This window comes from Bufo bufo, chromosome 10 (genome assembly GCF_905171765.1).
Source record: "Bufo bufo chromosome 10, aBufBuf1.1, whole genome shotgun sequence".
NCBI lineage: Eukaryota > Metazoa > Chordata > Amphibia > Anura > Bufonidae > Bufo > Bufo bufo.
Window position 1 is genome coordinate 92,987,214 of NC_053398.1, and position 13,098 is coordinate 93,000,311.

The window sequence follows — 13,098 nt, forward strand, 5'->3', positions numbered from 1 at the left end:
TTTCAAGGGGACTAACACCTGGACTGTGGCATGCCGGAGGGGGATCCATGGCAAAACTCCCATGGAAAATTACGTAGTTGACGCAGAGTCGGGTTTTAATCCATAAAGGGCATAAATCACCTAACATTCCTAAATTGTTTGGAATAACGTGCTTTAAAACATCAGGTATGATGTTGTATCGATCAGGTAGTGTAACGGTTACGCCCGCTTCACACTGACAGACCAAACTCCCTGTTTAACACACCGCAAACAACCGCAAACAGTCCATTTGCACAACCGCAAACTCCCCATTTGCACAAGGTTGGATACCAAGCTAGCCATGTCCCGTTCCTTGTCCTCACTAATGTCATTGAAGGTCTCTTTCTCCACCCAGCCACGTACAACACCAAGGGTCCTCGAAAGGTGACAACAAGCCCCCTGGGACGCCTGCTGTGTTTGGTCTTCTACCTCCTCAAAGCCACCTTCCTCCTTTGACTCCTCTTCTTCAGACTCCTCTCTCTGCGTTGCCTCTCACTGCGTTATTATAAGGTGTGTTAAGTACTACTATTCCTATAAGTTTAATCCCTGTTACGTCCCCTATCAGGGGACGTGTATGGAATAGATTTTAAGAACCGGGAGATGGAAAAAGATGCTTGTTTGGTCCTCTTACTTCCAATTTGGGGCACGGCGCGTGCGCCGTGCAATGTACTGTGCCACCAGATATTAGTGGTGTGTTAAGTAGTACTATTCCTATCAGTTTAATCCCGGTTATGTCCCCTATCAGGGGACGTGTATATGGAATCGATTTTAGGAACCGGTAGATGGAAAAAGATGCTTGGTCGGTCCTCTTAATTCCAATTTGGGGCACTGTGCGTGCGCTGTGTAGTGTACTGTGCAATCCCAATATGTGTGGTGTGTTAAGTAGTAGTACTATTCCTATCAGTTTAATCCCTGTTATGTTCACTAGTATTATTATTATTATTATTATTATAAGGTGTGTTAAGTAGTACTATTCCTATCAGTTTAATCCCTGTTACGTCTCCTATCAGGGGACGTGTATATGGAATCGATTTTAGGAACCGGGAGATGGAAAAAGATGCTTGGTCGGTCCTTCTACTTCAAATTTGGGGCACTGCGCGTGCAATCTAATGTGCCACCAGATAGGAGTGGTGTGTTAAGTAGTACTATTCCTATCAGTTTAATCCCTGTTACGTCCCCTATCAGGGGACGTGTATGGAATAGATTTTAGACAACCGCAAAGAGTTGTCAATAGTTGACACACTCATAACATAAATTTTATACCTCTATGCGTCAATCTTGGTGTAGTTATGACTGTGCTTGTGCGCACGTTTGGGAGATTGCAGGTGATGGGGGTTTTTCAAAGCCTATGGTCGTGCTGAGGTAGTTCAGTGACAGTTAAGTGACCCAGAAAACAATGATTCTGCAGTGTGGGCCCATTGTTGGCTTAGAAGGCTTTAATGATCACCTTAGATGATCACAAAGAAAATTTATGTTTTTTCTATGCAAAATTATCCAGCCGATCGCTTTTGGTCTGTTCACAATGAAGCAACGACCTTTTCATCTGAGGTGTGCCAACATTGCCATTGCAAAAAACACTCATAGAGGTGGTCGCTTCATTGTGATACGCAAGCCCCTTCACCACAACAAGGTAACGATCATGAAGGGGAATTGACACATGTATGTAGCAGCGGCCAGAAAAATTGATGTTTGTTTCCCAGGCAGAAAGTGCCCTAAAACATTGCGGCTTGAACCTTAGTTGGTGGAGGATAAGTCACGCAAGTCATCCGGCATTCAGATATGAAATACAGCAGCGTGTGGACCATTTTTAGCCCAAGGCAGCTCATCTCATCAGGCCTTTTTTAGTCGAATGTATCGCCCACTGTCAGTCCCTTCGGGATCCATCCCTCATTCATCTTAATAAAGGTGAGGTAATCTAGACTTTTTTGACCTAGGCGACTTCTCTTCTCAGTGACAATACCTCCTGCTGTGCTGAAGGTCCTTTCTGACAGGACACTTGAAGCGGGGCAGGCCAGAAGTTCTATCGCAAATTGGGATAGCTCAGGCCACAGGTCAAGCCTGCACACCCTGTAGTCAAGGGGTTCATCGCTCCTCAGAGTGTCGATATCTGCAGTTAAGGCGAGGTAGTCTGCTACCTGTCGGTCAAGTCGTTCTCTGAGGGTGGACCCCGAAGGGCTGTGGCGATGCGTAGGACTTAAAAAGCTCTGCATGTCCTCCATCAACAACTCGTCTATAAAGCGTCCTGTCCTTGCCGGCGTGGTCGTGGGAGGAGGAGGATTACTTTCACCTCTTCCCCTGTTAGATTCCCGTTGTGCTGTGACCTCACTCTTATACGCTGTGTAAAGCATACTTTTTAATTTATTTTGGAACTGCTGCATCCTTTCCGACTTGCGGTAATTCGGTAACATTTCAGGCACTTTCTGCTTATACTGGGGGTCTATTAGGGTGGCCACCCAGTACAGGTCGTTCTCCTTCAGCCTTTTTATACGAGGGTCCCTCAACAGGCACGACAGCATGAAAGACCCCATTTTGCACAAGGTTGGATGCCGAGCTACTCATGTCCCGTTCCTCGTCCTCAGTGATCTCACTGAAGGTATGTTCTTCCCCCCAGCCACGTACAACACCACGGGTACCAGATAGGTGACAACGAGCACCCCGGGATGCCTGCTGTGGTTGGTCTTCCTCCTCCTCCTCAAAGCCACATTCCTCCTCTGACTCCTCTTCCTCACAATCCTCTTCCAGCGTTGCCGCACGTCCAACAAGCGATGCTGATAAGACTGTTTCTGGTGGTGATGGTGACCACAACTCTTCCTCTTCATGCTCATCTACGGCCTGATCCATCACTCTTCGCAGGGCACGCTCCATGATGTCGCTGATGGTGCCTTCGGTGCGACTGACTAGGTTTGTCACCTCCTCAAAAGGACACATGAGCCTACAGGCATTGCGCATGAGCGTCCAGTAACGTGGCAAAAAAATTCCCACCTCCGCAGAGGATGTCCTAGCATCCCGGTCATACAAATACTAGTTGCCGGCTTTTTCTTGTTGGAGCAGGCGGTCGAACATTAGGAGTGTTGATTTCCAACGTGTCGGGCTGTCGCAAATCAAGCGCCTCACTGGCATGTTTCGCCGCTGGATATCTGAAAAGTGCGCCATGGCCGTGTAGGAACGCCTGAAATGGCCACACACCTTCCTGTCCTGCTTGAGGACGTCCTGTAAGCCTGGGTACTTATGCACAAAGTGTTGTACGATCAGATTCAACATATGTGCCATGCACGGCACATGTGTCAACTTGCCCAAATTCAATGCCGCCAACAAATTGCTTCCGTTGTCACACACCACTTTGCCGATCTCCAGTTGGTGCGGAGTCAGCCACTGATCCACCTGTGCGTTCAGGGCGTACAGGAGTGCTGGTCCGGTGTGACTCTCTGCTTTCAGGCAAGTCAACCCCAAGACGGCGTGACACTGTCGTATCCGGGATGTGAAATAGCCCCTGGGGAGCTGGGGGGGTGCCGTTTATGTGGAGCAAGACGCAGCAGCAGAAGAGGACTCGGCTGAGGAGGTTATGGAAGAAGATGGAGTAGGAGGAGTAGAGGAGGTGGCAGCAGGCCTGCCTGCAAGTCGTGGCGGTGTCACCAACTCCTCTGCAGAGCCACGCATTCCATGTTTGGCAGCCGTCAGCAGGTTTACCCAATGCGCAGTGTAGGTGATATACCTGCCCTGACCATGCTTTGCAGACCAGGTATCAGTGGTCAGATGGACCCTTGCCCCAACACTGTGTACCAGACATGCCATTACTTCCTTTTGCACAATCGAGTACAGGTTGGGGATTGCCTTTTGTGCAAAGAAATTTCAGCCTGGTACCTTCCACTGCGGTGTCCCAATAGCTAAAAAATTTTTGAACGCCTCAGACTCCACCAGCTTGTATGGTAAAAGCTGGCGGGCTAAGAGTTCCGACAAGCCAGCTGTCAGACGCCGGGCAAGGGGGTGACTTTGAGACATTGGCTTCTTACGCTCAAACATGTCCTTGACAGACACCTGACTGTGGGCAGATGAGCAGGAACTGCACAAGGCGAGAGACGGAGTGGCGGATGGTTGAGAGGGGGCAAGAAGGACAGCAGTGGTTGACGTGGCTGAAGATGCTGGACCAGGAGGAGGATGGGGGCTTTGAGTTTGTGTGCTGCTTGTACTCATGTGTTGATCCCATAGGCGTTTGTGATATGCGATCATGTGCCTTCGTAAAGCAGTTGTACCTAGGTGGGTGTTGGACTTCCCACGACTCAGTTTCTTTTGGCACAGGTTGCAAATGGCATCGCTGTTGTCAGAGGCAGACACACAAAAAAAATGCCACACTGCTGAGCTCTGCAATGACGGCATTCTGGTGGTGGCAACAGCATGCGTTGATTGGCGTGCTGTCTGGCTGACCCCGGGTGCCGATGCATGCTGTCTGACTGTGCCACTAGCTATTTGAGACGACCTCTCCCTGCTTCCAACTCGTCTCCTCCTCCTCTCTGTCTCCCCATCAGAACTTTCCCCCTGTTCTTCTTCTCTTCGAGCGGGCACCCACGTGACATCCACGGACACATCGTCATCATCAAACGCTTCACTTGTACAACTCAGCAAAGGAAGCAGCAGCGGGTACAACATCATCATCATCACACCGTACGTCCATGTGTGTAATGCTGCCTGACTGAGACATATCTCTGTTATCTACATCCTCTGGCAATAATGGTTGCGCATCACTCATTTCTTCCAACTGATGTGTAAATAACTCCTCTGACAGATCAAGTGACGCAGCTGTGGTGCTAGTGTTGGTGGTGGCGGCAGGCGGGCGAGTGGTAACTTGAGAGGTGCCCGAAGCTGAGCTGGAGGAGAATGGTGCGTCAAGGTTCCGAGCGGAAGCTGTAGAAGATTGGGTGTCCTGTGTTAGCCAGTCAATTATGTCCTCAGAACTTTTCGAGTACGTGGCCTCTGAACACTGGGCATTATTCTAGGGCCAAAGGGAATCACAGCACCACGACCACGACGGCCCCTGCGGGGTGGCCTGCCTCTGCCTGTCATTTTTTTTTGATTCGTTAAGTTGTACTATGCATGCAAGCTACTGTGACACCAGATATGAGTTGCGCTGAAGTGACACTATGCACTTGCAGCTGGGTCTTAAACACACAAACACGTGTGTGCAACTGACTGCTATTTATTCACAGTCAAAATTGTTGTTTTTATTTAAATGGAATCGAATGTGACACCAGATATGAATGGCGCTGAAGTGACACTATGCGCTTGCAGCTGGGCCTTAAACACACAAACACATATTTATTCACAGTCAAAATTGTTGTTTTTCTTTAAATGGAATCGAATGTGACACCAGATATGAGTTGCGCTGGTGACACTGAGTTGCGCTGGTGACACTGTGCACTTGCAGGGCATGAAACACACGCGCGTGCCGGCAACTGACTGCTATTATATTACAGTCCAAAAAGTTTTTTTGTTTTTTTTAATGCAAGCCAGATATGAGTGGTGGCACTGGGCAAGTAGGCACAGTATACGCTGTGAACCTGACACACACGCTGCCAGGCAGGCAGGCAACTGCAATTAGATTACACAGAAAAAAAAAAAAAAAAAAGCAGACTGATGTTCTAGCCCTAAAAAGGGCTTTTTGGGGTGCTGTCCTTACAGCAGAGATCAGATGAGTCTTTCAGGACTGTAGTGGACACTGAATACACTAGCCTAGCTATCTATTTCCCTATTAAATCAGCAGCAGCTACACTGTCCCTCCTCTCACTAAGAATGCAGCTTCCGAATAAATCTAAAATGGATGCTGTCCAGGAGGTGGGAGGGTCTGGGAGGGAGGGTATGATGCTGATTGGCTGGAATGTGTCTGCTGACTGTGAGGTACAGGGTCAAAGTTTACACAATGATGATGAATAGGGAGCGGACCGAACATCGCATATGTTCGCCCGCCGCGGCAAACGCGAACAAGCAGGCGAATAGTTCGGGACATCTCTAGTAATGAATAACAGATGATGGCCAAGAAGAACATGAAGCAAGCATGCATTATCCATATATGGAGATGTACAATGGGGTTGTAGAAAGAGTTTAACCTATCCAATGAAAATAAGACAAGTATGTAAAGTTTAGGATGGGTTCGTGTATAAGATCAGTGTGGGCCTCTCCCCTTTGAGCATTTTCCTTTGTGCGATTGAAGCTGTTAATGCTCCCAGCAAGCCACAATAAACCTTATTCTTCCTGAAGAATGCGTTTTCTGAGTGGTACTCCACAACAACATTTTTTAGGATATTGTTTCTTTCTAACTGTTGTCCCCATGTCCATCAGTCTGTCCTGTATCTCCGTTTCATTATCTACAATCCTTCTTACTCGTAAAAATTGACTTATGGGCAAGGATTTCAGCATGGGTCTTGGGTGGCTATCATATCTAAGCAACATATTTTTGTCAGTGGGTTTAACAAAAAAGTCAGTGTGTAGATGGCTATCAATCCTTCTGACCATCCCATCTAGGAATTGTAATTCTGTATCCGATGAGACTAATGAGAATTGTACATCTGGATCTATTTGATTAGGAAAATCCTTAAAATCGCATAATGTCGATAGTGTGTCAGTCCAGAGGAGAAAAATATTGTCTATGTAGCGCCACCACCCCAGGACATGCCTGAAGTGGTGGCTCATATAGACGTACTCCTCCTCCATGTGTGCCATAAAAATATTTGCATAATTTGGTGCCATGTTAGACCCCATAGCAGTTCCCCGTAAATTGAACATAAAAACTGTCTTGGAACATAAAATAGTTGCAATTGAGTACAACCTCAAGTAGAGAAATCATAAATTCTTTACATTTCGCAGTATAGGAGGTGTTGTTTAAACGCCCCGCGACCGCGTCCATACCTTTATTTTGGGAGATGGAGGTGTAGAGACTTACAACATTAAATGATGCTAATATGTCTTTCAGACAGATGGATATCCCTAATGATAGAGTGAGTGGTATCCTGTACAAAATATTTATCTGAACTTGCAAAAGGTGCCAGGATTCTGTCTAAGAATATTGCTATTTGGGAGAAGAGAGAACCAACTCCCGAGACTATCGGGCGACCAGGGGGTGATGTAAGGGATTTATGAATTTTTGGTAGTACGTATAGTACTGGGATTCTAGGGCGGTCCACATACAAAAAATAATGTAACTTCTCATAAATGATGCCCTCTTCCATGGCTAGATCAAAAATGCCCCTTATGCATCTAAAGATATCAAATTTCGGATCCCCTGCAAGTTTACGGTATATATTTGTGTCGCTTAATTGCCTGAAAATCTCATTAAGCCCTTAGGGACCGGGCTCATTTTCACCTTAAGGACCAGGCCATTTTTTGCAAATCTGACCAATGTCACTTTAAGTGGTAATAACTTTAAAACGCTTTGACTTATCCAGGCTATTCTGAGATTTTTTTTTCCGTCACATATTGGACTTCATGACTATGGTAAAATGAAGTAAAAAAATTTAAATTTTATTTATAAAAAAAATACCAAATTTGCCAAACATTTGGAAAAATTAGCAAATTTCCAAGTTTCAATTTCTCTACTTCTATAATACATAGTAATACCTACAAAAATAGTTATTACTTTACATTCCCCATATGTCTACTTCATGTTTGGATCATTTTGGGAATGACATTTTATTTTTGGGGGACGTTACAAGGCTTAGAAGTTTAGAAGTAAATCTTGAAATTTCTCAGAAATTTTCAAAAAACAACTTTTCTAAGGACCAGTTCACTGTCACTTTGTGAGGCTTACATAATAGAAACCAACGAAAAATGACCCCATCTAAGAAACTACACCCCTCAAGATATTCAAAACTGATTTTAAAAAAGTCATTAACCCTTTAGGTTTTTCACGAGAACTAATGGAACATAGAGACACGATTTTCAATTTTAATATTTTTTTTCCAGTTACAAAGCAAGGGGTAACAGCCAAACAAAACTCAATATTTATGGCCCTGATTCTGTAATTTACAGAAACACCCCATATGTGGTCGTAAACTGCTGTACGGGCACACAGCAGGGCGCAGAAGGAAAGGAATGCCATACGGTTTTTGGAAGGCAGATTTTGCTGGACTGTTTTTTTAACACCATGTCCCATTTGAAGCCCCCCTGATGCACCCCTAAAGTAGAAACTCCAAAAAAGTGACCCAATTTTAGAAACTACAGGATAGGGTGGAGGTTTTGGTGGTACTAGTTTAGGGTACATATGATTTTTGGTTGCTCTATATTACACTTTTTATGAGGCAAGGTAACAAGAAATAGCTGTTTTGCACTGTAATTTTTTTTTTGTTCTTTACAACATTCATCTGACAGGTTAGATCATGTGGTATTTTTGTAGAGAACTTTGTAACGGATGCGGCGATACCTAATAGGTATACAATTTTTTTTCTTTATGTAAGTTTTACACAATGATTTTATTTTTGAAACAAAAAAAATTACGTTTTAGTGTCTCCATATTCTGAGCCATAGTTTTTTTATTTTTTGGGCGATTGTCTTAGGTAGGGGCTCATTTTTTGCGGGATGAGATGACGGTTAAATTGGTACTATTTGGAATGCATTGGAATGCATTGGCTGTATGAGTAATACTGTGTGTATTACTCATACAGCTTCCGGCCTGTGAGATCCAGGGGGCTGGATGGCACAGCTGCCCGCCGCCGCCCGCAACATGAAAAGCCGTTTGCGGCGATTTTCGACACGGGGGGGTCACAGGACCCCCCCTCGCATTTAGCCAAGGTGCCTGCTTAAAGCTTTGAGCAGGCACCTTGTTCCGATCACTGCCCGCCGCACGGCGGTGATCCGAAATACACAGGGCGTACAGGTACGCCCTGTGTACTTAAGTACCAGGACATCAGGGCGTACCTGTACGCCCTGTGTCCGTAACAGGTTAAAGGGTTATTCCCATCACAATGATCACTGTTTAATCTGGTAACGATATGACAGTGATCATTTTTGTTAATATAATGTATTAGCCAATTCCCTCCCTTTTTGATAAAATTCTTCCCCTCCTACATCAGTGTTGTCATTGTGTCTCCCCTAGTTACGGCCACCTCTCGCCTGCCGAATGCAGGGGCCGCGCATGCACAGAGTAACCACATCGATCCAGTGGCTAGCCTCTCCTTTCTTTCATGAACGCGCACGGCGCCCGGCTGTTCTTTCTTGCCTTGTGCTGCTACTGAAACAGAGCCGCGCATACTCTGTTTGCAGTGCAGACTTGGGAGAGAGCGAGGACGTGCTGGAGTAGTGTCAGATTACACTCTGCTCTGCCGTGTAGTGAAAGAATGTGCTCAGTGTGTCACGTCCATCAGCTCTCTCACTGAGCAGGCATACGTCCCAGTTCACAAGCTCTAGAGGAGCGGCAATCTTCCTTGACACAACGAGCACACCTGAATCCCGTGGGTAGTAGCCTTTCCTCAAAGCAACCTTCCTACGGAATCAAAGTTTCGGGTACATAGTGAAGGGTACACAGTTGAGTAAATGGAACTTTTTTTATTATACTTGCCATAAAATCGCGATAAAACGCCTTATAAAGTTATTATACAATCAGATCCATCAGGTACATCAAATCCAATGCCCGACCTAGGTTTCGCCGACAAGGCTTCCTCAGGGGCAATCGTGCCATCTTTCTCTAAACACTGCTTTATATAGGGTTAATTTTCATCCCTTCCCCTTCCTTTGCAGGCGACACCCACCTTATACAATACATTTTTTAAAACTTTAGCACATAATGCATATTCTTCCTTAGGACCAATAGTTACAAAAAAATACATCAATAAATAAATAAAAAAACATCAGAACAGATCATATCCAATATCCCTTCTATATTCTTATAACTTCATTCATGACCGTTTCCCTAGTCACATGTTGCCTTTCCACCAATAGCTAACCACTATCGACTACACCCACTACACACCTCCTTTCTATTTGACCAATAGGCAGGTATCCCTTACTATTCCACCAAGCAGGGCTTCAAATCAAAATCAATGTTTAAACCACAAGGTTGTAACGTCTTCATTCTGAATATCCATTCCACCTCTCGTCGATCTATCTGTCTCAAGGGGTCACCTCCTCTCCAATCCAGCTTCACCTTCTCCACTCCTACAAACCACAAACTTTTCGGGTCTTTACCATGCATTAGCTTAAAATGCATCGATACACTGTGACTTTCCAGCCCTTTCTTTATATTATTGATCAGGGTAAATTGTGGTGGCAACTAGTGGTGTCTATATAGCTGTTCACATCTGTAGGTTTGAAAAACTTTTAGTTTAAATTTTTCCATCTTCTAGGGATATAGTCAAATCCAGAAAATTCACACTTTCTGCACTGACCTCACTTGTGAAGGATAGGTTCCAGTTATTCGTGTTTAACCCTTTCATGTATTTTTCTAATCCTTGCTGTTCCCCTTCCTATATTATAAGACAATCGTCAATAAATCTCTCCCACATTTTAAGCGTCCCTCCTTCCTGCGGATTCTTTAAGAATGGCAGAATTTTTTCTTTCTCCCAAGATGACATGTACAGGTTGGCGAAAATTGGGCCACACTTCGCCCCCATTGCCGTACCAGACTGCTGGAGGTAAAATTCGCTTTGGAACCAGAAATAATTATTCTTAAGGCAAAACTCGAGGCACTGATGAAAAAATGCGCCTTGCGTCTCTGGCATATCAGTGTCCTCATCTAAAATTTTCTTAATTGCTTCCATCCCCAAAGCGATCGGGATGTTCGTATATAGGGACGTGACATCTGCAGTAGCTAACCATATGTCTCTAGGTGGAGCCCCGTAGTCTCTTATAGCCTCCAATACACTGCCACTATCTCTCAGATAGGAGGGGGTTTTAATCACGTATTTCTGTAGAACAAAATCTACATACTAAGTCAGTCGGCTGGTCAGGGATCCAATCCCCGACACAATTGGTCTGCTTGGTGGAATAGTAAGGGATCCCTGCCTATTGATCAAATAGAAAGGAGGTGTGTAGTGGGTGTAGTCGATAGTGGTTAGCTATTGGTGGAAAGGCAACATGTGACTAGGGAAACGGTCATGAATGAAGTTATAAGAATATAGAAGAGATATTGGATAGGATCTGTTCTGATGTTTTTTTATTTATTTATTGATGTATGTTTTCTAACTATTGGTCCTAAGGAAGAATATGTATTATGTGCTAAAGTTTAAAAAAATGTATTGTATAAGGTTGGTGTTGCCTGCAAAGGAAGGGGAAGGGATGAAAATTAACCCTATATAAAGCAGTGTTTAGAGAAGGATGGCACGATTGCCCCTGAGGAAGCCTTGTCGGTGAAACCTAGGTTGGGCATTGGATTTGATGGACCTGATTGTATAAGTTTATAAGTCGTTTTATCACGATTTTATTGTGAGTATAATAAAAAAAGTTCCATTTACTCAACTGTGCGGCCCTTCACTATGTACCTGAAACTTTGATTCCGTAGGAAGGTTGCTTTGAGGAAAAGCTACTACCCACGGGATTCAGGTGTGCTGGTTGTGTCAAGGAAGATTGCCGCTCCTCTAGAGCTTGTGAACTGGGACGTATACCTTGTAGCGCGACCACCTTTTTTACAAAGACTGGTTTATTGTGATTTTACCTGCATCACACGGAGGTCAGCGAAGCCGATCTAACATCAGGAAACGCAGTGGTGAACTTTTTAGTTTGTTTTTGTTTTGTTTTTTCTATTTTAAAATTTGCTCTCACTGAGCAGACCTCGCTATTGTGCTCTGTCCCCTTGTCACTGGCACCTTGAACCTAAAGGTCACATGACAGATGGTCCCACTCCTTATCTGATAAGGTGCCCCTGCTTTGCGCTTCTTGACATTAGCAGGAGTTCCTGACATAAGCATGGGCTGATGTCCAACTGCCCCACACAAGCTGCAAGTTGTATGAAATAGTAATGTGGCCCCAAGAGAAGTCAATGGGGCCACACTGCACCTCCACATGCCTCTGCTTTCATTGTGACATGTTCTAGGGGAGAATACTGCTGGATAGAAGTGTCCTTTATTTGCACTATATGGCGACACTTCTGTATCATAGTGTCATTCTGTATCATAGTGCCATATAATGGCACCATATGGCAGCACACAGAGAACAGAACTGCAATATGGCTCCAATAGAAGTCTATGGGGCTATACACTACCTCTGCATGCCTCTAATTGCATTATGGACTGTTCTAGGAGAGATTACTTCTGAATTATGGTGCTATATAAAACCATTAGGGATGAGCGAACCCGAACTGTATAGTTCGTACCGAATTTTGGGGTGTCCGTGACAGACCCGAACCCGAACATTTTCGTAAAAGTCCGGGTTCGGGTTCGGTGTTCGGCGCTTTCTTGGCGCTTTTTGAAAGGCTGCAAAGCAGCCAATCATCAAGCGTCATACTACTTGCCCCAAGAGGCCATCACAGCCTTGCCTACTATTGGCATGGCTGTGATTGGCCAGTGCAGCATGTGACCCAGCCTCTATATAAGCTTGGGTCACGTAGCGCTGCACGTCACTCTGCAGATTCAAGTATAGGGAGAGGTTGCAGCTGCGACGTTAGGGCGAGATTAGGCAGATTAACTCCTCCAAAAGACTTCATTCTGTGATCGATCTGCAGCTGTGGATCACTGAAGTGCTATTATTGACTTGCTCACTTTTTTGAGGCTGCCCAGAGCGTTTTTAGATCACTTTTTTTCTGGGGTGATCGGCGGCCATTTTGTGACTTGTGGTGCGCCAGCACGAGCTATCACCAAGTGTATTTAACCATCGATAGTGTGATTATTTTGTGCTATATCCTACATCAGCTGCAGGCTGAGCCTGTGTCACCGAAGTGCATTTAACCATCAACAGTCTGGTTATTTTTTGGCCATATACTACATCAGCTGCAGGCTGAGCCTGTTTCACCCAAGTGCATTTAACCATCAACAGTCTGATTATTTTTTGGCCATATACTACATCAGCTGCAGGCTGAGCCTGTGTCACCCAAGTGCATTTAACCATCAACAGTGTGGTTATTTTTTGGCCATATATTACATCAGGGGCAAGTTGAGCCTGTCACCC